Below are 23,407 nucleotides of genomic sequence, written 5' to 3' on the forward strand. Positions count from 1 at the left end.
ATATAGAGAACCCTCTAGAACCCAGACCTCAGGGCCATGAGAGGGCTCAGCATGTTTGGAAAACCATGAGTCATTCTGTCTGGCTTTGGCATGGAGTGTGCGGGATTATGGAGAAATTGAGATGAAAAGCCGGAGAGGTTAGGCATGTACTAGATCATGAGTGACTTTATGAGTTGTACAAAGAAGTTCAGGTTTTATTTCAAATGCAACAGGGAAGCAGACACTACAGGATTTTTAGGCAAGAGAGTGACACGATCACATATGCATTCTAGAGAGATCTCTCTGAGCATGATGCAAAGAGTGGCTGAAAAAGGGAAACGCTGGTGGCAGGGAGACGAGTTAGGGGATTGTGACACTGCAGTGGGAAGATGTCAGACCTGGATTATGACAGTGGGAATGGGGAGGATGAGTGATGCAATCTGATTGCAGAAATATCTGTGAAAACCATAGAAACTACTCAAGAAGGAAGCCAGCCATGGGCCTTTTGGTTTTTCATTGAAACGACTCTTTGCCAGTATCTGCATTTCATCAACCTTTGCTGCTAGAATCTAATTTTTTTCACGGGGTTTGAGAACACTCTCATAGATGCAAGAAAAAAACCCACCCCTAAGGATGACTTCAAACAAATCAAAGCTTTTTCTTTTAAGTGCATCCATCAAAAGCGGAACCTTTTCACCCCAGGCTTTTAGCAGGAAGATTTTTCTCTGTGTTTTCTTAATGAGCAGGGGTAAGGTGATGGCAATTTTGCAGCTCAGATCTACTTGAAATTGCTCCTTCAAAGAGCCAAGGATCCTGGTCACTGGCCTAAAACTACACGACAGTGGTTCTCAAGCCTGCTGTACCTGGGTCACCTGAAGGGCTTTTAATACCCTCAGTGGGCAGGCCATACCCCTGGTCAGGCACTTGAGAGAGCCCCTCTGGGGACTGAGCCCAGGCATCAGTGTTTGTTAAAACTTCCAGGTGGGTTGGGCATGGTGGCTCACATCTGTAATCCTAGCACTTCGGGAGGCCAAGGTGGGCAGATCATCTGAGGTCAGGAGTTCGAGACCAGCCTGGCCAACATGGCAAAACCCTGTCTCTACTAAAAATATAAAAATTAGCCAGGCGTGGTGGCACAAGCCTGTAATTCCAGTTACTTGGGAGGCTGAGGCAGGAGAATCACTTGAACCCAGGAGGCGGAGGTTGCAGTGAGCTGAGATCCAGCCACTTCACTCCAGCCTGGGTAACAGAGTGATACTCCATCTCAAAAAAAAAAAAACCACAAAAAAACAACAAAAAACCCTCCCAGGTGATTCCTGGTGCAGTGAAGCTTGAGAACTACTGAAGGAGAGAAGAGCTGCTAACCCCCGCCCCATATCAACCACGTAAAACGAACTTACTACACCTCTTGGGAGAGGTATACTGGGGTCATGAAAGGGAAGGCTCGGTTCTCTTACTCCATAAAAGCATGATTTGATTTAAAATTTCCTAAGAAATTTAATCTTCCTAAAATTTTCAAGAAGATAAAAACTTTAAATAACAGAATCACCTGAAAGCAAGATAAGAAGAGATTTGAAAGATCCACGGTCCATTTCTTGACCCTAGCTTGCCTGTGTGCACTGAAGCAGTCTGCCTCAGATAGGCCCCAGCCTCTGCTAATCTGGAGGCAATCCCTAGACAGGAAGGAGGAGTCCAGGTCAACCTGCAGCCCTCACCACCAGGGCCTGCTCACCGTTTCCTGGGTGAGCCTGGAAACTGTCCACATTTTCCACTCAAGTGTTTCAACGGCACGAAGAAAGACCCCAAACCTGGGGCAGAGCCTGAAACAGCCCGTAGATTCGAGTTCTGTTCTCCCCCTAAACAATTATGCTTAACTTGTTCTCTCTTCCTTAATGTATCAATGTTGATTTTAATGTAAAACTAATGCCTACGAATCACCAAACAAATTGGACCTCAAGAAGATGGCCCATATTTATTTCTGTGGCTTCTAGCACCCACTGATGCCCTGGTGTACACACTGGAGGTGATGATGATGACAGTGATGGTGATGGTGAGTACTGTGAACATAGCCTGGGCTGGAGTTCATGATGATGATGACAGTGATGGTGAGTGTTGTCAACATAGCCTGGGCTGGAGTTAATGATGATGATGATGGTGATGGTGAGTACTGTGAACATAGCCTGGGCTGGAGTTAATGATGATGATAACGGTGATGGTGAGTGTTATGAACATAGCCTGGGCTGGAGTTAATGATGATGATGACGGTGATGGTGAGTGTTGTGAACATAGCCTGGGCTGGAGTTAATGATGATGATGACGGTGATGGTGAGTGTTGTGAACATAGCCTGGGCTGAGATGCACATGTGTAGTGGAAAGTGCATGGGATTTGGAGCCAGAAAGTCTTGGGTTTGAACACTAGCTGTGGCATTTACAAATTGGCCTTGGAAAATCTGCTTAATATCTTGGAGATTGTTTATTTGTAAAATTGGACAATGACCTCCAGGTTTGTTACAAGGATTAGATATATTCCACATACCTGGCATCTGATGGACAATAAATACTAGAGACTACCATTATAGAATTCCCTAATATCTGCTAAAGCATCTTTTGCCATAAGATGGAGACCAGGCAGATGATGTTCTCTGCTTCACGTGAGTGACCCTCTCAACTGGAATCCTTCCTTGGGCTCTACGTCCCCAGAGCACAGCCCAGCTGAGGGCCAGGTCCATCCCGAGCAGCTCTCTTAGATGAGCGCACTATAAAATCACCTCTAACGTGGCTGGCGCATAGAGTGGCTCAACCAAATGCGTTGAATGATGGTCACTAATAGGAAGATACACAATGTCTTGTTTTCCTGTGGCACTGTGAGAGTGCCACATTGAGGGCGAGGCCTAGTATGAAGACAGCAGGTAACTGAGCACGCTGACATACCATGGGCGCTTGGGTCACAAGCCCTGGGAACCCAGTGGCGCCTCTGCAGCTCCTAGGCTCCATCCTCTTTCACTGCTAAGCACCGGGAGCACTCTGGAAAACAGAATCCTGTACCAGGAGAGAGTGGCTGGCATTTTTGACTGCTCTCATGCTGCCTGGGATTTTTCCTATCTCAAGGTGTCTTCTCTACAGAGTGCAGATGCTTGGGGAGCAAAGGCAGGGTCTCTCTGGATTAAGGAGGGGAGGAACATAACTCTGAACGGCAGCCATTCACCCCAGCTCTGTGGCTACAGCCTAGGAGAACCTGGGGAGGCTGTGGAGTGGCTCTTCAAGGCATGGCAAAGGAGGGTGGCCACATGCATATAGAACATTTAGGACCGGGTGCCCCACACGGCTGCATGCCCCCAGAGGTGTTGCACATGGCTGAGATCCTATTGATCACAGATGCCCTGGGGTCTTGGTGACAGATGGAGCTAAAATCTTTCAAGAGTTCCATGGAGAATGGGGAAGGAAGAGGTAATGACCTCTCCCTCTCCTGCCTGGGTTATAGTTGTATCACAGAGTGGATTCCAGTCCCACTTCTACTGCATGGTGGCTGTGTGGTCTTGGGCAAGGTACTCGATCTTTCTATGCCTTTCGTTCCTCAGGTATAAGATAGTATTGATCATATCAGCAAACTCATGGGATGGGTGGGGTTCAGAGATAGTCCTTTTAAAGCCCTTCACTCTGCAGGCCACACATAGCCTGGCCTGCAGGAAGTGTTTACCCAAGGCTAGTCCTGTTTATGGGGTTCCCCTGGCCTGGAACCCTTGCCCCTGTCTCCCAGCAAACTCTTCCTCAGCTTTCAGACTCCAAGCAAAATCTCCCTTTTGTGATGCACTCCATGGCTCCTGCAGAAATGTCCTCCTCTTGTAGCCCCCAGAGGCCTCTGTTGTCATCCCTTCAGCAAGCGTTGACTGAGTAGAAGCTGGATACCAGTGACCGGGTTAAATGCTGTGGGGAAAAATAAGGTTAAAATAAAAATTGTCAGGCCGGGCGCGGTGGCTCACACCTGTAATCCCAGCACTTTGGGAGGCCAAGGTGGGCGGATCACGTGGTCAGGAGTTCCAGACCAGCCTGGCCAACATAGTGAAACTCTGTCTTTACTAAAAATACAAAAAATTAGCCGGGCATGGTTGCATGCACCTGTGATCCCGGCTACTCTGGAGGCTGAGGCAGGAGAATCGCTTGAACCCAGGAGGCGGAGGTTGCAGTGAGTGGAGATTGCACCATTGCGCTCCAGCCTGACAGAGCAAGACTCCGTCTCAAAAAAAACATAAAAATAAATTAAAAAGTAAAGTAAATAAAAAAAAGCTGCCCTTTCCCTCAAGGAGGTCATACTCTGGTGGTGAAAGAGGCATGAAACAATTGCAATCCATATGAAAATTGCCACCATGGAGTTGCATGCACGGTTTTGGGAGTGCCGGTGAGGAGTGGCGCCGTGAGAGTGCTGATGATTTGCTTTGTGGTCTTTTTCCCATAGGTCTGTTTTCCTGGCTAGACTTTGAGCTGCTCAAGAGTGGACACATTCATCTTTATGTCCTTCACTGTGCTTAGCACCATGCCATCCGTGTTCAATAAATGGGTGTTGCCCATAAATGCAAGAACAAACTAACAAATGAGTGATATTCTACAGCAACGATGGGGTCTTTGGCACATCTGCAGGGCCTGAGGCCTAGGCTCTGTTTTAGGGTGATGCACATTTAATGGAGACCCGCTCTGCACCCCCAGCAGATTTCTTGAGCTTTATGCAACCGCTGTGGTCCTGATGACACTGTGAATCACATGTCTAAGTCTCATCTCATCTTCCTCATCTATACAGGTGATAGTGATCATCATCGCTGCTCTGTCTGACTCACAGTGTTGGGAGGTTCAAATAATGTTAACCGTGGAGGGTGTCCAGGTTCTTGGCATCTTGAATGAAGAATTGGACAAAACTCACAAACAAAGGAAAGAATGAAGGGTTTTATTGAAAATGAAAGCACACTCCACAGTGTGGGAGCGGGCCTGAGTGTAGGGGCTCAAAGGCCCTGTTTACAGAGTTTTTATGAGTTTAAATACCCTCTACTTGGAGTACGCTGTATGTAAACAAAGAGGGTGAAGTAAAGTTACAAAGTCATTTAGTCGGTGTATGCCTTATGGAGAGGGTATCTTATGTTTCCTGCCTCCAGACCCTATTTTCCTGCCTCAATAGGATTCACTCATTCAACAAATATTCTCTGAGGGTAGTATTTTACTTTTTTCATGTAACACATGCCTCACCAGGAGAAGGCAAAGTGTGAAGAATGCTGGATCCAGATGAAAAGGCAGAGTGATTTCAGAGAAACGATAATGAGCTGACAAGGCTGGAATGTTACTTCCCCAGACAAGACCAGTGTCATCAAGAAGGCCTTGGGGCTCTGCACAGGAGTCCATGCTTTCCTTCTTCTGGCTGAAGCCACTCTTCAGCATGAACTTGATAGACTCTTGTTGTAGGTTTTAGGTTTTAGAAGAGAATTGAAGTGTCAGCTCTTCTAAGGTGTGAATATAGTGAAGGACCTCATTGGGAGTTCTTTCCAAAGTGTATCTGTTTCCTCTTTTTTGTCTTCATTTTTCGAGGAAAAAAAAAGGAAGAGATAGAGAAGAAAAGGAGGAAAGAAAAGAAGGTAGGAAGGGAGAAAGGAGGGAGGGAAGGAATTTGTTGCGTCTAAGAGAACCAGTCATCAACAGAGCAACAAATACTGACTGAATGTCCATATGTAATGGGCAATGGGCTGAATTCCAGGGGAGGGAGTGAAGGAGTGGGGATGGTGGGCAGGAAATGAATCTGATCTAACTACTGCTTTCAGTAAATTCACATTAATTTAGAGCCAGACAAGATATAAAAATACATAGCTCTCATATGAGAGAGACAGAGCTACTTTATCTACATCTATCTTCTTATTTAGACTGTGCTTTGTGCCAGAAAGTGTTAATACATAAAACATAACAAGGGAACATAATTTAAAAGAAGGAATAAAAGGAAAAAATAAGGGTAAGGGCATAAAAAAGGGGCCAGGAATGAGACTAAACTACGAGAACCATAAATATACATATAATGAGGGTGAACCCCAAATTTGACTCCAAGCTTTCTAACAGCTTCCAGGACAGGAAGGCCTGGGAAAAGGCCCAGTTCCTGGTGTCCATAAAACAAAAACTGACCAGTTGCTCAGGAGTGGTTTGGGCATCTCTCCCGAGGGTCCTAACTGAGAGAGCGCTGCATGATAAAATGAGCCGTGTCCCCCTAACACCTCTCCACAAGGATCCTCACAGGGCGATGTCTTATGATGCCTCTCAGTGTAGGTGTATGGCTTTCCTCCTCCCCACCCCACTGCAGGGGTACAGCACAGAGTAAGATGTGGTATCGGATTAGGGCACTGAGCATTATTTATTTATTTATTTTTGAGACAGTTTTGCTCTGTTGCCCAGGCTGGAGTGTAGCGGCATGATCTTAGCTCACTGCAACTTCTGCCTCCCGGGTTCAGGTTCAAGTGGTTCTCCTGCCTCAGCCCCCTGAGTAGCTGGAATGTCAGGTGTGTGCCACCATGCCTGGCTTTTTTTTTTTTTTTGAGACAGAGTCGCACTCTGTCACCCAGGCTGGAGTGCAATGGTGCAGTCTCAGCTCACTGCAGCCTTCGCCTCTTGTGTTCAAGCAATTCTCCCGCCTCAGCCTCCCGAGTAGCTGGGATTCTGCAGGCACGTGCCACCACACTTGGCTAATTTTTGTATTTTTAGTAGAGATGGGGTTTCACTATGTTGGCCAGGCTGGTCTCGAACTCCTGACCTCAAGGGATCCACCTGCCTTGGCTTCCCAAAGTGCTGGGATTACAGGTGTGAGCCACCACGTCTGGCCAGGGCACTGAGCATCTTGAAAGGGAGAAATGCTGGCCAGTACAGAGACAGAGGGAAGGGGTCAGATTTGGACAAGTGGAGGGAGGTTGGGGTGAGGGAGAGCATGCTAAGTGAGCAAAGGCAGGTTGTGCAGGGCTCAATGAATAGCAAATATTTGGTGACATAAGACTGCCCTTTTCCTCCTCCCTGCCTCCATGAGCAGGAGTCAAAAGGGCGCCCTGGGACTCCGCGTGCTCCTGTCTTGGCAGGAGCCCAGCCTCTCCAGAGGGAAAGTCTAGGCCTTTATTGCAGAGTGGCCACAGGAGGACTGAGGCAGCTGTGTTTAGAGCAATGGTCTCAACTAGAGGCAGCTCTGCCCCAGGGATATTTGGCAATGTCTAGAGATGGCTGCTAATTGTCACAATTGGAGAGGAGGCGCTGGTGGCATCAAGTGGGTAGAGGCCAAGAATGCTGCTAAACATCCTACAATGCACAGGCCCCCAATGTTAGTTGTAGAGGTTGAGGAACCCCGGGTTAGGGACAATCCTTAAGATGATGATGGTGGTGACCGTGCAGGATGGTGATTCCACTTGCCCACGCTGCCAGTGACAGGACTCTCATACCCATTTCCTCCCATGGCCCCCACGCAATTTGGACGGTCACGATGGAAGAGGAGATTGAAGCCCAGAGAGCAGGAGTGACTTATTCAAGATCTGTTTGAAGCTGGAGTGTTTGTTTCTTCTCACTTCTCCTCCTCTTCCTCCTCCTCCTTGGCCATCAGTGTCTGACTGATTCTTCCCTCCGCAGCCTCCTATGTTGGGAGAATTTCCTAATGTACAAATCTAGAAGCTGAACAGGACAGACAACTCACTTACCCCATGTTCCTTGAGGCTAAAGTGTGGGCCAGTGAGCCTTACTCACCTCCAACTTTGAATCAGGAGCCAGTGACGGCAGTGAAGCTGGGACAGGGGCAAATTCTTTCCAGCCACTGTGGTGGTAGTGGTGACAGTGGTGATGGTGGTGGTGGTGGTGGTGGCAGCAGTGATGGTGGTGGCAGCGACATCCAGCGTCCACGATGGGCAGTATCGGCGATGCCTGCTGAGCTCTCTGGGCTTTGTCAGGGAGAAGGCGGCAGCCCTGTCTCTGGGCTGGTTCTGTGGCTGTGGTTCTGGCTGCATGGGAACCTTTCGTTTCTTTTAGTTTTCCAGTCCTGCCGGCCAGCCGCCTTGTGAGCTACGTGATACCCTTTCACAGCATTCCTTCTTAGCTCCTATCAGCCAGAATCAGTTTTTGTGGCCTTCAGTGAAGAACCGTCACTGACGCACTCTATGCATGGCCTTGGGCTTGTCCGGAGCTCATTCTTGCTTCGGGCGTTCACCCTCTATAGAGCTCAGACATAAAGTGAACGGGTCCGCGTGGGGTCCAGTCAGAGTCTCAGCTACTGCTCAGGAGTGCTCGCCTCCTCCACGAAGCTCTCGGTGCATTCATGTCCTCCAGCTCCTTCTTCCCTTAGGGCGAGTGCTCTCTGAGAGGCTTCTCTGCTCCCCTGCCCTGATGCCCTCCTTGGGCCATTGCTTTCTAGTTTGCCAGATGAACCCAGGTATGTATGAGTTCTTCCTGTGGATACAACTTGAATTTCCTTCCCAGAAGCCATGTTAGCCCCCACGACACCTTCATTCCTGAGATCCCCCGTCTCAGGCTGGGGCCATTCATTGCCGCATGTCAATTTGCTGCTGCAGCCGAGCAGGGATGGGGACAGTGCAGTCACCTGGCAGCTCAGCCCCAGACCACTGCTCAGAGAGGCCAGCAGCCTGTGGTTGCCGAGGAGACCTTAGAGGGAGCTTCCAATCTGCTGGGAACGCCGGGGCTCCTTCTCAGCCCCAAAGGGAAGCCCAGCAAGGTAGGAATCCGCTGGTTCAGATGAGTGGCACTCTATGCCTGGAGACTTGCACCCACTTCTCAGTGAGCTCCAAGAGTCGTGTGGCCTGCCTGTCCCCTGGAGCAGGTGGAGTCGTATTTCTTGTGGGCACTGGGACCTGGCATGCAGCCACAGGCTGTGGAAGGCAGTATGACACCAAATCCTTCCCTTGTGATACCCAGGCCATGGAGACAGAACAGGAAAGACAAGCTCCGGGAGCCCTGGGGAGGGGCTCAAGGACATCCCCTGGGCAATAAGCCTTGAGGGAGGTGCCTCCACCCCTGCCCGTCCGACAGACAGCCCATCAGCTCTGAGCTGCAGAAAAGCCAAGGCAACCCTGGCAGGGTCTGCGTTTACTTCTTTCACTTGCTTCTGCTTGGGGTGGAGGAGTGGGACTGGGGAGGCCAGCAGAGCCTTCCAATTCCTCCCCAGGGCAGAGGGGGACTGGAAGTCCTGGCGGCGGAGCTCCGCATCCTCCTGGCCCTGCTCAGTGGCTGTGGTGAGGGCCCCATTCTAGCCTGTGGTGAGGGCTTTCTTCCCTCCTGAAGTTCCCCCTAAAGCTAGTTCTCTTCGTTTCTCTCATTAACGGGTTCTCCCTTTTCACGTCGAGATAATTAGAAATGGCTTTCCCACCTATCCCAGATACATCTAAAAAGATGTTTGATGCAGCATTGGGAAATCATTGTATTGTGTTTGGTATGCCGACTTGTGAATATTTATATGGGCAAATCTGGTTGGGAGCGGTGGCTCGTGTCTGTAATCCCAGCACTTTGGGAGGTCAAGGCCGGTGGATCACTTGAGCTCAGGAGTTTGACACCAGCCTGGCAAACATGGTGGAACCCCATCTCCACTAAAAATACAAAAGTTAACCAGGCTTGGTGGTGCACACTTATAATCCCAGCTACTTGGGGGTTTGAGGCAGGAGGATCTCTTGAACATGGGAGACGGAGGTTGCAGTGAGCCGAGATTGTGTTACTGCACTCTTGCCTTTGCGACAGAGTGAAACTCCGTCTCACACACACAAAGAATAAATATGGTCAAATCTATTAATCCTTGCCTTTATTGTAACTGCTTTTTCATGCTAAGAAAGGCTTCCCTTGTCTCAAGATTACATTAACTGTCTCTATGTTTTCTTATGTTTCTCTTCTGAAACCACCTGGAATTAATATTGGTCCACAGAGTGAGATGGAGATGGAACATTATTTTTTCCTAAACAGCCGTTTGCCCCAGGCCTGCTGGTTGATTTCTCCTTTCTTCACTGATTTGCTATGTCAACTTGTAATAAAAGAACATTCTTATGTGTTCTTGGACTTTATTGTCTGGCTGCGTGTATTGATGTGTTTCTTTGTTTTGGCATCATTTGTTTCAGGGAAATTTGCAAAGTCAAAGCAAAACACAACTGCTTTAACTAGTTGGGCTTCTTTGCAAGGCTGTACAATAAAAAACCATCAGCTGTTGAGAATGCGACGGGGTTGTTGGGGGTAGAGGGTGGCCTGGCACGGTGGGTGACAACTACTAGTCCTCCCCTGCTCGGCCAGCTTGAAGAGCGGTGACAAAAATGTCAGGCAGAAAGCCAGAGGAGGCCAGGCTGGGAGGACTTGAAGAAATCACCTTCTGGCCCAAGCTTTTTACTTCCCAGCTATGGCACCTGAGGCCCAGAGAGGATAAACAAGGTCCCCTGTGGTGGAACTTGGATAGGAACTCAAAGGGATTGTCTCCTGAGCTGTTTGTCCTGGATGCCTCTCTAGTTCTTGCCCTTTTCGCTGTCACCTGGCCAGCGACCTTGGCTTTAGCATGCCTCCCTCTGGTCTCCATCTCCTGTCTGGTTGACAGAACCCCTCAGGGTGAGGTTTATGTCACTTCTCTGTTAAAAATCCTGGCTCAGTGATTCCCCACTGAAGTCAAACCCAGCCTGATGTTTAAGGTTTTTCACACTCTGGCACCCAGCTAAATGATCTCATTTTTCTCTTACATAATTTGTTAGCTCCAACCAGACAGACAGACACTGTCAGGTCCTGTATATTTCCCTCTGAACCCCTAATTGCCCTTCCTCTTCCTGGATTACCACCAAACAACACCCACTCTTCAAAGCCTAGTCCAAAGGTTAGCAAAGTTCTCCCAGTTCCTGAAAGATTAAGTCGGTTGCCCAAATTTCTCTTCCTCCATGGTGCCCAGGCCAGAAGACATCTCTCCTTCCCCTGGATGACACATTTCTGTGGAGGCACCGCTTTTCAGGCATGTAACACTCTTTGCCTTTGTTGTCTGGCTGCTTCCTAGATTGTGCCCTCCTTGGGGACAGAAGCTGCCTTTCACATGTGTATCTTCTGTAGTACCTTTCGTTGTAGGTGCTAAATAATACATAATATAATATGCAGTATGTGCGAAATGATATAGGACTAGTAAATAAATAAAACATTTCCCCTCCCTACCACTCTCAGAACCTTTTATTACTTCTCATGAATTAGGATGAAATGTATTCCCAGGTTCCTGAATGACTTAATAAGCTCACCAAAGCACTGTAGATGATTTTGAGAGAGTTAGGGAAAGGAGTTGATGTACAGAATTGCAAATGCAATTCTATTTTCAAAAAGAGAGAGAAGATACACTCTGAAAACAATGATATAAAAGCCTGAAGTCCATTTTGGACAAAATTTTAGACTGTATTATTAAAAGGATGCATTATGTAATCTCAGCACTTTGAGAGGCCAAGGCGGGTGGATCACCTGAGTTCAGGAGTTCGAGACCAGCCTGACCAACATGGGGAAACTCCATCTCTACTAAAAATACAAAATTTAGCTGAGTGTGGTGGTGGGCACCTGTAACCCCAGCTACTCGGGAGGCTGAGGCAGGAGAATCGCTTGAACCCTGGAGGCGGAGGTTGCAGTGAGCTGAGACCACACTATTGCACTCCAGCCTGGGCAACAGAGCAAGACTGTCACAGACACAAAAGAAAGAATGTGTTAGGAGAATTTAACATAGGTTCATGCGGAATGCATGGTGATGCTAATGCACTGAAGACTTATGTGGCTCTCACAATATTTCTTTTAACCCTCACAACAGCTTTCTGAAGAAAAGTTTGTGCTATTATTATATTCATTTTATAGCTGAGAGAACTGATTCAGAAAGGTTAAGTTGCGCCAAACTGCACAACTATGAATAACAAGTAAGACATGAATCCAGGGCCTTCTCTTTCCAAAGCTGGAGCTCCTTCTGTTACCCGGTGCTGCCTCTCTCAGGGGCCTGACATAGGGCTTGGCAAACAGTGAGTATTTAATTTTAGTCCTCCTCATTCTATGTCATAATGTGATAGGCCATGGACTGAATTATTCCACGTGGTGCAAGAAAGTAGCCAGTTCTGTCCTGGTCTAAGCTGAGCCACCCATGCCTGGGCCACGAGACCTAGAGGAGTCGGGTGAGCCAAGTTAGGTCCTGGGCTGGCCGCCTGGGTATCTTGCTTCTCTTGTAGGATAATGGCAGCTGCCTCATAGTGGAGTTTGTGACGATTACGTGTGGTAATGCAGAGAAAGCAAGGAGCACAGAGTCTGAGGCTTAGAAAGTGCTCGACAAATGCTGGTCTCCTTGTCTCCAGCTCTAAACACCAGAGGGACTTGCCAAAGTGGACCGTGTTCACACAAGGGCCTCAGGGCAGCGGCTCAAATCCCTCTTCCTTGAAAAGCATCACCTGGAGATGTTCAGCCTGGAAAGCATTTAGAACCCAAAGCCCTGGAGCTCTGAAACAGTGTCCTCCAAACTCCTTCCAAAGCTGCCTGGTACCCAAAGGCTTCCTGGAGCTCACATTTTCCCCTGGGCACTGACATGGCTTTTTCTAAGCCAGCTAGATAAAATAGCAAAGGTCTAGAAGTGAGTCATTTGTGATTACTGATTTAATAATTTTTTTAACTCTAAAAGTGAAAAAAAAAACCCCAAACCCCAAAACTGACCTCTAATGTAGACAACTCTCTCCCAGTATTGCTTAACATGCATTCATAAATGTTGATACATTGTTGGGGTTTTCCCTCGAAACAAAAATCTGGGGTAACCCCTCAAGTGATTAGCCTAGCAGGACTGAGAGGCCCTGCCCCCCGTTCTCCTTGTGGGCCCTTTGCACCACATGGCTGTTCACAGCCACCAAAAGCCTCATGTGCCTTCTGAGTCCTCTCCCAAGCACCCAACCTGTTACCAGAGGACTGGGAAGGAAAGGTAGGAGAATCAACCCCCCTCCCATCTGGGGGAGCGCACTCTAGGCACGTGATGCAGGATCAATGGCATATCGAAAACATCATAAAGATAACGCATGTGCATCTTCTCCAGACACTCCTTCTTGCTAATCCGCAGAACACAAGACAGAGTGTGTTGCATTCCTTAGAGATGGAACCATTGCCTCTTCAGTAAGGAGAGACTTTCAGCCCAAGAACTACATTTGGGGAGCCCTGGTAGCTACCCAACTTCGCAGACTCTCAGCTCCATAGTGTCGCTGGAGTCTTCCCCAGCCTGTCCTGAATATGCACTCACACATACGCATTCCATTAAACCACACTTGGTGTTTTACAAATAACAGGACTTCTTGCACTACACAGCTTAATACCCTCACTGCCAAACCTAATTATCGTAGTAACTCAAGCTCACATTAAAAGCGAGAGATGGGTCCACTTTATCCTTATCATGAATTAGTAAGTTTTCCCTCTGGAGATCCCTTCCCTGAAAATGTTCACTGAAGGTATTTAGGCCAAATTAACTATATTTATTTTAAGATCCTGCATGCAGTGAGTGTTCAGGGCTTTTGTTTAGAGTAAATGAGGTCATCGCCTGCCTCATTTCTTCTCTCCCTCTCTCTCCATGTCTGGTGGGGTCCCTGGTCAGGGAAATTGTGTGTCCCACATAAATGCCTCTTGGAAATTAAGTTGGAGCTAAAATAGATGGGGAGAACACTGGGCTGTTTTTTTTTTTTTTTTTTTGAGATGGAGTCTCGCTCTGTCGCCAGGCTGGAGTGCAATGGCACGATCTTGGCTCACTGCAACCTCCGCCTCCCTGGTTCAAGCAATTCTCCTGCCTCAGCCTACCAAGTAGCTGGGACTACAGGTGCATGCCACCACGCCCGGCTAATTTTTTGTATTTTTAGTAGAGACGGGGTTTCACCGTGTTAGCCAGGATGGTCTCAATCTCCTGACCTTGTGATCCACCCTCCTTGGCCTCCCAAAGTGCTGGGATTACAGGTGTGAGCCACTGCACCCGGCCCCACTGGACTTTTTTGAGACCCAGCTCTGCCACTGGCAGAAGCCCTGTGACCCTGATAAGTTACAATCTCTCTGAACCTTATTTTTTTTTCTGCAACGTGAGGATTCCTGCCTATCTCATTGAATTGTTGCAGGTATCAAATGAGGAGAAAAAGCAAAAAGCCATGGCAGTGCTTCATAAACTCTGAACTATCATAAATGTAATCTCTTTCTGTTAAATGACCCTGGTTATAAAGCAGATTGCATAAGAAGTCTGCCTAGGTGTCAGGAGCTACCCAGTTTCTACTTGAAACACTGAAAAAAAATCCTTTCACTGAAAAAAAATCCTATCTTTCAGCTTCTCTGGTCCTGTTAGAGACAAAGAGTTCTATTAGCAAAATAAGATGAAAGAAAATAACATGACTAATAACCATTAATAACATTATCAATAACCATAATGAAAATAACATTATTAATACCCATAACGATAATGGTAACAACTCGTATTTATTGAGTGCTTCCTATGAGGCCGGCACTGTCCCAAGCACTTGATATATGTTTAACTCACTTATTCCCCTATTCTGCTCTGCTGGAGCTGGCCAGCGCAGGTTTAGGAAAGCCGTTGCTAAGGATCCAGGGTTTTTTTGAGCCATTGTTAAACCATTCATAAGTGAAAGTCAACCATGGTGGGAGTATTTACACCAGGGTAATGTGCAGATGCTACAAATCGAGGCTATTTATTTATGGAGCCCATTTACTAGGAATTAGATAGTCTCCTTTTTTTTTTTTAACAGTTGGGAAACTGAAGTCGAGAGATTAGATGAAGATAGTAATGATTCCTCCAATGTTGGAATATTCTGTGTGGGTTGCTGATTCTTCTCTTCCTTCTCTTTCTTCTCCTAAACCTACTGTATGGTCCATTTGTGTTGCTATAAAGGAATACCTGAGGCTAAGTAATTTACAACAGAAAGAGGTTTATTTGGGCCATGGTTCTGCAGGCTGTACAAGAAGCATGGAGCCAGCGTCTGCATCTGGTGAGGCCTCAGGCTGCTTCCACTTACGGGGGAAGGCAAAGGGGTGCAGGCTCCACATGGCAAGAGAGGAGGAAAAAGACAGAGGAGGCAGGTGCCAGGCATTTCCTAACAATTACTTCTTTTGGAGACGAATAGAGCAAGAGCCCACACATTACCAGAAGGATGGCACCAAGCCTTTCATGAGGGATCCACCCCCATCACACCTCCCACTAGGCCCCATCTTCAACAACGGGGATCAAATTTCAACATGAAATTTGGAGACGAAAATATGCAAACTATATCATCTTCCATTTGCTTTTTATCTTCCTCCATGATTATTTTATTAGTAATAACAATAACAAACCCATTTCTCGTATTTCCTATAGTTCAGACATTTGTGCTGGGAGTCTTGAAGCCTTGGACTCCTGGTTTCTAGCCTCAGCAGTTACACAGGAAGAAAAACATGTAAACGAGTGGTTCTCAATCCTGGTTGCACATCTGAATCGCCCAAGAAACTTTTTAAAAACGCCAACAGCCCTTGCCCCCTTCCAGACATTGACCGAGCTGATTTAATTATCACCATTTCTAAGGCCCAGAGAAAGAAGTAACTTGCTCAGAGTCACACAGCAACTTATTGCTGAGCGAGGACTAGCACCCAGAATTTTACATTTTGAGTTCCAATTCTCTTCTACTACTCCCACCAATCAGTCAATCAACTTTCCATGGATTCGTATCTTGCATACAGTAAGTGCTCCATGTAAAAAGCAAGCTTCAGCCAGGCATGGTGGCTCAAGCCTGTAATCCCAGCACTTTGGGAGGCCAAGGCAGGTAGATTACTTGAACCCAAGAGCTTAAGTCCAGCCTGAGAAACATGGCAAAACCCATCTCTACAAAAAACACAAAAATTAGGTGGGCATGGTGGTGTGCACCTGTAGTCCCAGCTACTCAGGAGGCTGAGGTGGGAGGATCACCTGACCCTGGGAAGTTGAGGCTGCAGTGGGCCGAGATTGCACCACTGTACTCCAGCCTGCGTGACAGGAGTGAGACCCTGCCTCAAAAAAATAAATAAATAAATAAAAAGATAATAAAAAGCAAACTTCATGCGTGAATTAATCTTCAAAAGATATTCATTCCTCAGGAAGAAATTCCTTCTCAGCAGGACTCATCCGAACCATGGCAAGGCGACACAAGTGAAAGGCATGGACAGACCACATGATTTGCTCAGTCAATGGAGCTTTCAAAATCACTTGTCAAAAAATCGCCTGAGGAGCACTGGAAAGTTCTGTAAAAAATGAGGCCCGGAGAGGCAAAGACATGCAGCAAGCCAATGTGCCAGGGAGTGAGTCCCAGCCAAGGACTCCTCCCGCCCCACCGCACTACCCACCTCCCACACAGCCCTGGGGCCCCACTGTACATCCAGCTGCCTCCTAGGCTGTTTTCCCCTTTTCTCCCTCCCTCCCCTCTTTCATCTGTCAAATATTTAATGACCCTACAGCACAGGTCCTGGAACTTAATTAGTGCTCAGTAAATATTTATTTTGGATGAATAAATAAATGAGCGATGCATTCCTCACAATTCTGGGCTCTGGGAGCTACAGAGATGAGTGAGACATGGTCTCAGCCCTCAAGATGCTCAGTGTCTAGGGTGTGGTCGGAGGCACTGTGGGCTGGAGGAAGAAGCTTGGGCACTGCAGAGAGTCAAGTCTGCAGCAGGAGCCTGGCTCTGCACAGAAAGTGCCAAAGGGCTTGACGAGTGTGAGCCCAGCTCCCTCTTCACAAAATGAAGATACTCATGCCTGCATCATGAGGTTGCTGTGGGGTTTAAATGACATTACATGCATAAGCCACCTGGAAAGCTGTACAGCACATAGTAGAGATGTGATATTATCATTCGTACCTTGGACCAAAACTTGGAAAGCAAAAGAGCTAAGACAGCAGTCTAGAGCAGAAGCTTTGTCCCAAGTGATGGCTTGTCTCAAGGAGAAATCTGTATCATTCCTTGTGACATCCTCTGGGGCCCTTTCTTCCTGCCCCACTGGTCTGCCCCTAGCCCAGATGCATTAGGGCTGAGTCCCATAGGCGTATTCACTGCCCTGCTACTCTCAATGTTTCAGAGATGCTCAGGTATTCCTAAATACACATAGACTGGGCCAAGAGGCTCCTGGCTTAGACTTACCTACTAAATCTCTCTCCACAGCACTACCCGGCATGTTTCCTTACTCAGACTAGAACACACACACACACACAGACACACACACACACACACACACACACACGTCATTCTCATTTCCCTTTCAGGAATACACTCCTCTAAAATAAAAATGTCCAATTTCATGCACAATCTCTGCTGGGCATTTTGTGTGTGCACCTTTCAGCTGCCGCAGTGGTTAGATAGGGGTCTTGCCAGTGGGTTGCCTCCACCGACTGTACACACACTATATTTTATTACTGTACTGTACCCATTTTTTAAACTGCCACTGTTACAACACTAACTACAATTTGTAAACATATGTTTGTGTGTGTGTGTTTATAGTGTGTTTTCTAGTCTTAGACTGTAAGCTTCTCGAGGGCAAAGATCCTGTCTGCTTTATTTATTAGGGATCTTCCAAGCACAAAGTCTTAAGAACAGGCAGGAAATGGGTGTTGACTGAAGAATGGGTGAGCAGTCTGGGCTGGCATTTGCTCAGAGCTGGGTCAAGCACCTCAGACTCTGAGGCCTCAGTCTGCACGCGAGTTCTGGGTTGGGTTCCAGTTGAATGGACCACGTTGGAGCTCTGGCCTCCAAACTGAGAGCTCGCCCAGCTCACCCCAGGGACTGCATGTGATGAGTTACTGCAGATAATATTACGACTTACATTTTGTTTATTTTTACCTGAGAAGAAGGAAAGAGAAAGAAAGAAAGAAAGAGAGAGAGAGAAAGAAGGAAAGAAAGAAAGAAAAAGAAAGAAAGAAAGAAAAAAAGAAAGAAAGAGGAAGAAAGAAAGAAAGAAAGAAAGAAAGAAAGAAAGAAAGAGAAAAAAGAAAGTAAGTTAGTTCCAGATTTTCTAGTGTTGTTTGTTTATCGAGTAGACTTACCTTGGTAGGGAACAAACCAGAAACAGCTTCATTTTTCTTCCAGTGCTGCCTTCAGACATGCTTTTCTGGATATCTTTTTCCCCTCCTTGATGATATCTTAGAAGATACTTTAGCTTTCTGGTTACTTCCAGCTATATGAAACGGTCTCCGGTTCAGGTATTAAACAGTTTAGGCCAGTCTGAATCAAAACTTCTAACTCCCATGCAGTTGAGCACTCTTTCTCTCCCTGACCTCAGGCCCACCTGTGGCTTGAGGACCGGTGACGGGAATGGGAGAGAGGGCTGGTCTTCACTCTTCCTGCGCTCGCTCTTCATGTCTTTCTCCCCTCCCGTCCCCAGCTCCTCCAAGGTGGGGGCAGAGGGGAAAGGGGCAAAGACTCGCATGATTGGTTGTGCTGTTTTAATCTGGCTACTGGTGCCTTCTGCTGAAGTGGGCATCCCCCAAGTCCTGTCTGTTCCACAGGACATGTCTGTGTGTTCTTTGGTGATGTCCCTCTGCCTCCTTCTCTCCCAGGGGGAGACCCACACCCGGCACTCACTGTCCCTGTCACTAGCAGTGCATTGTCTTGTAAAACTCCCTCCTTAGCTCCTGTACATCTGTTTTTTCTGTTGTTGTTTGTTTGTTTGTTTGTTTGTTTTTGTCATTGGATTCTCATCAGCTCTACAGGCTACCTCTTGGGAGATGTCCCTCCAGAGGGCTCACACCTGACAGTCCTCTGGACCATCCACTTGGCCCATGGAGACTCAGGCATCCTTGCTCGGCCAGTCCATGCCAATGCAGGCTGCTCCCACCTGTTCTCTTGTGCTTGACCTGAGTCTCAGGCAGCCCCAGCAAGCCTCCCACCTTCACAGTCTCTGGATACGTGGAAGACTCCAGCTGTCATGTAATCTACTCTCCGATACTTTGGGATGCTTGTCAGTCTCACTCCAGACACTTCTCTCCCCACACCCCACTGAGACAAGGTGATCTCAGGCAGCTCAGCAAGCATCAGGCTGGGGGCAGGTCTGTCACTCCCTTTCTTGCACAAACTCCCCACCTTTTTGAGTCCCCTCACTGGGCTTGGAGTAGGTAAGTACCTCCCATTTCCTTTCCCACGGTTTGCAGAGGAGAAAGCAAAAGACTTCCCTACTTTTATGAATTCCCCAACTTCAATGAACTTAGACATTTTTGGGTTTGACTTATCTAGGCTAGGGGATTTGGCAAACTCTGGATGAGTCTTGCTGTGATAATAAGTCCCGCCTGAACATGTTAGCAGCTTTTTTAGAAAAAATGTGGGGGCACTTATTCTGCTTTCTGTCTGTTGCACAACAAAATTTGGTAAATAAATAGAACATGCTGGGAAAGAGATGCTCAGAAATTTTTACTGAAGAAAATATTTTCCATTCAAAAAAGCTTGGAAACTGTTGGTGTAGGGAGCAGTTGCAGAAAGACATGTTGTAACATGAAAACCAGCTGTAATAAAACATGTTTTTGAAAACACAAAACCTTCTTTTATGAGTCCACCAATGATTTAATGCCACAGACAATACATGGCATGAGAATCTTTATAATTGGAAAATATACATAATTTTTTTAAACGAAGGGAGCAGAAGGGACTGGCTCCAACATCTGTTGAAAAGTTCCCAATAAATTGTCATTCCATTGAAAGAGATATGATTTCCAAATATCTCCAAGGTCAGTTGAAAAGGTGTTCACATCTTGCTACAGATTTCAGCATAACAAGATCAAGAAGACTTTGGATGCCAACTTGATTTAGCTGTAAAATACCTGTAGAGACTAAAGAGATGCTTCCTGGTGGAAATCAAAGTAGAACAACTCGGTGATGAAGCCAAGTTGAGAATCTCTACTCTGCAGGGGCTTGCTACACCATCTTCACCCAGACAGAATAGCCCTAAAGGCCCAAATAGAAGCTTTTTGTTTGTTTCTTTTTGTGTTTTTTGAGATGGAGCCTCACTCTGTTGCCCAGGCTAGAGTGCAACGGCACGATCTCAGCTCACTGCAACCTCCGCCTCCTGGGTTCAAGAGTTTCTCCTGCCTCAGCCTCCTGAGTAGCTGGGATTACAGGCTCGCACCACCACGTCCAGCTAATTTTTGTATTTTTAGTAGAGACGGGGTTTCACCATGTTGGTCAAGCTGGTCTTGAACTCCTGACCTTGTGATCCACTCGCCTCGGCCTCCCAAAGTGCTGGGATTACAGGCGTGAGCCACTGCGCCCAGCAGTAGAAGTCTTGATAAATCAGAGTACAAAAACAGGCATGATATGAAAGGCCTGAAAACAAGACCAGATTTTGTTCTAGAAATGTCTGGCTACCTTATAAAATACTGGGAGTTAAGTGTTACAGTCTAAATGAAAGGATGGTGAAGGGGAGAACACCTGTCTTTGTGTCCCCTGTACAGCACACGCCTCATGTATGAGTGGAGACTGAATAAATGAGCGCTGTGCCAGGGAGGCTGCCCCCGGCTTTAACAAGGTCTCACGTGCAGGGCATAAGGGATCAGACCATTCTAGCTCCATCTTCCTGAAAGACATTTCACTTGCTCTTGAAGATCACAAATGGTAACATCTGCAGCCCTCTGAAAACACAAATAAGCCATTGGCATTTCCATAGACAGAAGCCAAACCTCGGGGAACTTATTTCCAATCCAGTTGCTCCAGCTGCAGCGGGAATATGAACTCACCTTGCTGATGGGACTGGCAAATGACATTCTAAATCATCAAGATCACATATCTCTAACCAGGTTGATGTGTGAAATGTCTGGTGTTTTTTATCTATGTTTCACATTGAGCTGAAACTTCACTGCCAAAGACGTTGGCCAAGCAGGCTTCTTTCTCAGCTGTTGCTCTACAGAACAATTTCACAAAGACAGGATGTTGTCCTAAAAAATCATCCTCTGGTTCCCTGCTGGACAGGCCGACAGCTTGGCTGGGTATTACAAACAAACCAGGAAAGTATGTTCAGTAATGCCAGCTCACGAGGGAAGCTGGGACTATGGCTTCAAAAGTAGAGCTGTAGTGAGTTGGGAAAAAAGTGGTAAATATTTGAGGAGGTTGTTGACATCGTATAAAGGCCAGGAAAACAAAGGCTGGAAATTGTAAGGGTCCTACAGTGAAAGTACCTGAGGATAGCTAGGGGACAGAGGAGAAGATCACAACCAGCTTGAAGTGGTCCATCTGTCTGACGTGGAAGCAGAATTAAGCACAGACCACACATTGTTCCCCAGATCAGGAAAATCCCTTTTGACTTCAGGTCTGCTAACATCAGGAACATCACAGTGGTCAGGGTGATAATAATAGCAGACATTTACAGCATTCATTCACAGGCACTGTACTAAGTACTTTGCATACAATTTCTCATTTGATGTTTTAAAAACTCTGAAATGGCAAGTTTTATTACTCTCAAGTACAGATGAAGAAACTGAGACTCAGAAGTAAGAAGGAACTTACTCCAAATCCACAGCTGTGCTGTGAAAGCTGGTGTGTGAATCTCGTCACTCTAGCCTGTAAGCATGTTCTCAAAACCATTTTTGTCAATTCCAAATACAAAACAGGGACACTGCAGTGCTGTGGGGAAAAGAGTGGCCTTTTCCATTAAATGGTCTGGGTCAACTTGCTAATCATAGAAAAATAATGTATTTTAACCCCTATCTCACAGCTCACAAATAAATTAATCCCAATTGAGTCACAGATCAAACACATTTTTAGAGCAAAACATAGAAAAATAGGTGAATATCTTGGAGTAGATAATGATTCTTTACTCAAGACAAGAAAGTCCCTAACCATAATATTGATAAATTGGATTATATTGCCATGAAGAACTTCTGTTCATCAAAAGATACTACTGAGAACAGAGAAAGGCAACCCACAGAGTGGAAGAAGATATTTATAATACATACAGGACTCATACCAAGAATATATAAATAACTTCTGCAAATCAATAAGAAAAAGACAGAAAACCAGGTTCAAAAAATGGACAAAAGATTTGATCAGATACTTCACAAAGGAAGTATCCAAAGGGCCAATAAACATATGGAGAATTGCTTAAGTTTATTAGTCATCAGGGAAATGCAAATCACAGACCACAACGCAATCACACTACACACCCGTCAGAATGACTACATCAAAAAAGATAGGAAATTGCGAGTATTGGTGAGGATGTTGTGAAGCAACCAAGACTCTGTATATGTACAGGTATACACACACATATATATATACCTTTGTAAAATGTCACTCCTAGTGTAAACTCAACAGAAATATGTATGTATGTGTGTATATATACATATATGTTCACCAAAAGACTTATACTAGAACATTATAGCAATGCTATTTATGATGTCTGAAAAAAAAAAACAACTCAAATGCCCACTAACATAGAATAGAACGGGAAATTTTCCCATTCTATTTCCCATTCCCAGTTGTAGTTCATATATTCTCATTGCTATTGTGTTACTATACCATTGATGGGAAAATGAATTGCAGTGTATTAACACGATAGCAATGAGAATATATGAACTACAACTATGAGCAATAATATCAGGACAAATCTTACAACTGTGATGTTGAGTGGAAGAAACACAAACGAGGATATTCTGTATGTTTCCTTTATTTGAAGTAGGAAAAAGGACAGAACTTTTCTGTCAGAAGTCAGGTCAGTGCTTACCTAGGGAGGGTGTAGCAACTGGAACAGGGTACAGGGAGGCTGGTCTCCTCAGGTGCTGGTGATGCTCTGTGTGATCTATGTGCTGGCTGCAAAGGTGCATTTGTTTATGACAATTTACTGAGCTGTACACTTACTGTATCAATTAGCTGTTGCCATAACAAACCATCCCCAAATCCAGTGGCAGACAATAAGCATTTATTTCTTGCCAACTGGTTTGCGTTCAGTTGTTCAAAGTTGGGCTTGGCTGTGTTGAGGGCAGGCTTCTCCACATGTCTCAATCTCCTTTAACTGGCAGCCATCCAAGGCATGGTCTCAAAGGGTGAAAGGCAGGAGCCCAAGAGAGGGAAATGGAAACACACAGGCTTCTTCAGGTCTCAGCTTGGAGCTAGTGTCCTCTGACTGCTGCCACATTCCAGTGGCCAAGGCAAGTCGCAGGACAAAGCCCGACATCAGTGGAGTGGGGAAATACGCGCCTCTCAAGCTCCTCCCCATGTAAACATTTGCTCAGCAATAATCTAATCCAGGACATTTATTAGAGGTGTGGCTTACTGTGTGTATTTCATATTTCAAAGTTTTCAAAGGAAACAAAAAAGGGTGTAGGAACCGCTATCTTCCCCTACCTCCTCCCCCACTACTGGGTCCCCTCCCACTTCTGGGATCTTAATGGAAAGAGGATAAGTTATGAAAATTCTCTACACAAGCACAGGGAAGAAAGGAAGGAAGAACATGTGCT

This window comes from Gorilla gorilla, chromosome 2, assembly GCF_029281585.2.
Source record: "Gorilla gorilla gorilla isolate KB3781 chromosome 2, NHGRI_mGorGor1-v2.1_pri, whole genome shotgun sequence".
Taxonomy (NCBI): Eukaryota; Metazoa; Chordata; class Mammalia; order Primates; family Hominidae; genus Gorilla; species Gorilla gorilla.